This window comes from Lontra canadensis, unplaced genomic scaffold (assembly GCF_010015895.1).
Source record: "Lontra canadensis isolate GAN:19392208 unplaced genomic scaffold, GSC_riverotter_1.0 scaffold1, whole genome shotgun sequence".
Taxonomy (NCBI): Eukaryota; Metazoa; Chordata; class Mammalia; order Carnivora; family Mustelidae; genus Lontra; species Lontra canadensis.
The window spans coordinates 96,355,488-96,360,334 of NW_022630995.1; the positions used below are offsets into that span (position 1 = coordinate 96,355,488).

The 4,847-nt window shown below is 39.8% G+C and overlaps 1 pseudogene; it reads left to right on the forward strand.

The window, feature by feature from the left end:
- The first annotated feature begins 2,640 nt into the window (after window positions 1-2,640).
- LOC116876292 lies at window positions 2,641-4,078 on the forward strand (annotated as a pseudogene).
- The last annotated feature ends 769 nt before the right edge of the window (window positions 4,079-4,847 follow it).

Consider the following 4,847-nt stretch of genomic DNA (forward strand, 5'->3'; position numbering starts at 1 on the left):
CTCCACCAATCTGCTGTCCCCCATCTCTCTGCTACTCCTCAGGTCTCTCTATTCCCTGAGACACAGTAATATTGAAATTAGGTCAGTTAATAACCCTACAGTTAACTTTAAGTGTTCAAGTGAAAGGAAAAGTCACACATCTCTTACCTCTAATCAAAAGCTAGAAATGATGAAGTTCAATGAGGAGGGCATGTCAAAAGCTGAGCTAGGCAGAAAGCTAGGTCTTTCACAGCAAATCACTAGCCAAGCTGTGAATGCAAAGGCAAAGTTCTTGAAGGAAATTAAAGATACTACTCTAGTAAACACACATGATAAGAAAGCAACACAACCTTATCACTGATATGGACAAAATTTCAATGGTCTGGAGAGAAGATCATACCAGTTACAATATTTTCTTAAGCCAAAACCTAATCCAGAGCAAGGCCCCAGCTCTCTTCAATTCTATGAAGGCTGAGAGAGGTGAGGAAGGTACAGATGAAATGTTTGAAGCTAGTAGAAGTTGGTTCATAATTTTGAAGACAAGAAGTCAACTCTGTAACATACAAGTGCAAGGTGAAGCAGCAAATGCTGATGTAGAAGCTGCAGTAAGTTATCTGGAGGATCTGGCTAAGATCATTAATGGAGTTGGTTACACTGAACAACAGATTTTCAGTATAGATAAAACAGCCTTCTCTCTTTTTGGAAAAGATGCCATCTAAGACTTCCATAGCTAGAGAAGAGAAATCAATGCCTGGCTTCCAAAACTTCAGAGAACAGGCTGACTCTTTCATTAGAGGTTGATGCATCTAGGTAACTTTAAGTTGAAGCCATTGCTGATTTTCCATTCCAAAAATCCTAAGACCCTTAGGAATTATGCTAAATCTATTCTGCTTGTGCTCTATTAATGGGAAAATGAAGCCTGATTAACAGCACATCTGTTTACCAACATGGGTTACTGAATGTTTTAAGCTCATCGTTGAGAACCACTGCTCAGAAAGAAATGTTCCTTTCAAAATGTTATGCTCATTGATGATGATCCTGGTCAACCAAGAGCTCTGATGGAGATGGACAATGAGATTCATGTTTTTTTCATGCCTGCTAATGCAACAACCATTCTGCAACTCATGGATCAAGACTTTTGAGTCTTATGATTTAAAAAAATACATTTCGTAAGGCTATAGCTGCCATAAATAGTGAATCCTCTGATGGATCTGGGCAAATAAATTGAAAACTCTCTAGAAAGAATTTGCAATTCTAGATGCTAGTAATAACATTTGTGATTCAGGGGGAAACATTAAACATTGAGTATATTAGGTAGGTACTCTTTTTATGATATGAGGTATATAAAAATAGGTACCAATTACAGTAGGGAGATAAAATGTGTAAACAAATATCCACAAGTCATATGATGTCATTAAAAGTATCAGTAAGGGGCACCTGGGTGGCTCAGTTGGTTAAGCATCTGCCTTCAGCTCAAGTCATGATCTAGGGTCCTGGGATCGAACACTGCATGGGGCTCCTTGTTCAGAAGGGAGCCTGCTTTTCTTTCTCCTTCTGCATGCCACTCCCCCTGCTTGTGCTCTCTCTCTCTCTTTCAAATAAGTAAAATATTTTTTAAAATTATCAATAAATGATACAAACTAAGTATTAAGGAAGTCCAATGAGAAAGAATAATCATTCTCAGTTTATGATAGAGACAAAAATTTTTGAGCTGGATTTTTACTTCCTTGCATTCTTTCATTCGTTCCCCATTCTACTGCATTCTGGCCCATTCCCCCATCAGACTAACATTCCAGCAACATCTCATAATAGTACTAACTGCCAAATCAAACTGATAATTCTTTGTTCAGTCTGCTATTGCATTCTATAGCATTTGACTCTATTGACTAGCCCCTCCTCATAGGCTTTCTTCTTTCAATGTAGGTGATACCAAATAACCTAGTTTGCTCCAGCTTCTCTGATAATAATTTTTATTTGTTCCCTTTCCTGCCTCCTCTTCTATGCTAATCCCTTAACTGTAGAAATTTTCAGGGAACTCATCCTCATAATCTCCTCCCCTCACTGTGTTGAATCATCTGCTGGACTCAACAGTCTCAGATCTATCCGTCTCTTCCTTATCTTCATCACTTTCAGACATCTTTGCTTCTTATGGTGTCCCCTCACCTTATAATTGTTACTTCTCTTCTTCCCACTTGAATTCTGTTAACTTTTGATCAAATGCTGTCTTCTCTGTGAAGTCAGATCTGTTTCTGCTAGTCATAATTGTTTTCATCTCCACATTTACTTACAAATTCACTTGTATTTTCTACTATAGCACTGTTCTTTCAGATTAGGTATAATGGCTGTCTCACTAAAAATGTTTCTTACATAAAATAAATTGCATTATTGTCAAAGCCCAGGATATTTTTAAGGGATTCTGACATTGTATATAGAATATGCATTCATTATGCTTAATTCTAAACACATTCTCATATGAGATAAACATTCCTAAGCCTAACAGGAACACAGCAGACACTGAGTTTCTGTGTTAATTTGACTGTTGGTCCTTGCCCCAAGTGGTTTCCATATATTTTAAAAAGCATATATTGGCTCTCTGCTCCTTCCCATTTGACAGACAGCTGTATCTTCTGGTGCAATGCCAGCTGCATCCCAAGACATGATATGAAGGTCAGAGTAAACAGATTTGGCTGTATTGTTCTTCTGGTCACCAGGGTTATTTTCAACTCTGGCAAAATGGATACTGTCACCATCAGTGATCCTTTCATTGACCTCAGCTACACAGTCTACCTGTTCTAGTATGATTCCTCCTATGGCAAATTCAACAGCACAGTCAAGGCTGAGAATAGGAAATTTGTCATCAATGGAAAGCCCATCTTTATCTTCCAGGAGTGAGATTCTGTCAACATTAAATGGGGTGATGCTGGTGCTGAGTATGCTGTGGAGTCCACTGAGATCTTTACCACCATAGAGAGGGCTAGGGCTCTCACTTGAAGGGTGAGGCCAAAAGGGACATCATCTCTGTTTCTTCTGCTGATGCTCCCATGTTTGTGATGGGCATAAACCACGAGAAGTATGACAACTCCCTAAAGATTATCAGCAATGTCCCTTGAACCACCAACTGCTTGACCCCTCTGGCCAAGGTCACCCATGACAACTTTGGCATCCTGGAGAGACTCAGAATTACAGTCCATACCATCACTGGCACCAGAAGATCCTGGCCCCTCTGAGAAGCTGTGGTGTGATGGTCAAAGGCTGCCCATCCCTGCTTCTACTGGCCTTGCCAAGGCTACAGACAAGGTTATCTCTGAGCTGAATGGGAAGGAAGCTCAATGGCATGGCCTTCCATGTCCCCACACCCAAAGTGTCAGTTGTGGCTCTAATCTGCCATGTGTGATGTGGGACAGTGAGGTTCTTAATCTCATGGATTCGAAGAATGAATCTCACAAAGGTGAGTGAGTAATGCGAAGTTTATTAAGTGAGGATACAGAAAAAGCTCTCAGGAGAGGGATCCTGACAGCATTGCCACTGAGGGCTTTCAGATATGGTCTTTTCTAGAAAGATAACCAGGGAACTTAAATCCTTTTAACATATCTATTGATATCACCATATAGCAAAGATTTTCTCTGTCTTACTTCCTTTTCAGGGTCCAGTAATTTTCTTGGTCACAAGTAGTTATTATAACAAGAACCCCCACCTTTGACATCTGGGACAGGATGGTCAGGCTTGTTCCCTTATCTCTGGTTTCCTGTCATCTTCCACATTTTTTTAGTTTTCTGAGTTTGATCCCATGGCCCATGATCTATCTCTCCCGACGTAGCCCTGCCTGTTCCTTACTCACCTCGAGAAAGCTGTAAAATACAATGACATCAAGAAGGTGGTGAAGCAGGCATCAAAAGGCTCCTTCCAGGGATTGCTGGGCCATACTGAGGATCGGGTTATCTACAACTTTAACAGTAATACCCACTTTTCCACATTTGATGTTGGGGTTCACATTGCTCTCAATGACCACTTTGTCAAGCTCCTTACCCAGCGTGACAATGAGTTTGGCTATAGCAACTGAGTGGTGGACCTTATGGCCCAGATGGCCTCCAAGGAGTAAGAGCCCCTTGAACCATGAGATCCAGAGAGAGCAAGAAGAAGAGAGAAGCCCTTAGCTGCTGAGGAGTCCCTGCCCCAGCTCATCCCCCAATACACTGAGAATCTCTTGGCCTCTACACAGTTCCTACTCCAAACCCTCTGAAGAAGAGAAGATTGGCAAGACCTACCTTGTCTTGTACAATCAATAAAATATACTGTCCCACACCAAAATGAAAAATAAATAAGCATATATTTTTCAACCATAATTTAGATGGAGAAATGCTGCATAAGAATTCTGAACAGATGTTGTCTTCTATTTGGATTGAAAGAAAATAATTAACACACAAATTATAAAACACTTGTAATATTTCTCCTATTCAAAAACTACTAATAACCAAAGTGACTAAAATAAAATTATATTAGGCCTTGTTAAAGGATATCTATGAAGAGGAGCCAATAAGACAGGAGTGCATAACAAAAGCCCACAACCGGTGACACTGAAGAATACAACTTGCCTGTGCAGGATTCAAAAAGTAAGGATTTTCCAAATCCAGTTATCTCTGGGCTTCCCATATTAAATGATAACTTTTTGAAGGGAGGTTTTTAATTTTCTTCATCCTTTGGTTTTGTCCAAACATTGTAGGTCCTCAAAATATTTATATGAGTGACCTTTAGTCATCAATGGAGTTGGTGGTTCAGAATATCATGCAGGGAGGATGATATTTGCAATGCCACAGAAAGAAGACACAATTTATTATTAGAAAACAGATAGTAATCTAGATTACCTGCAT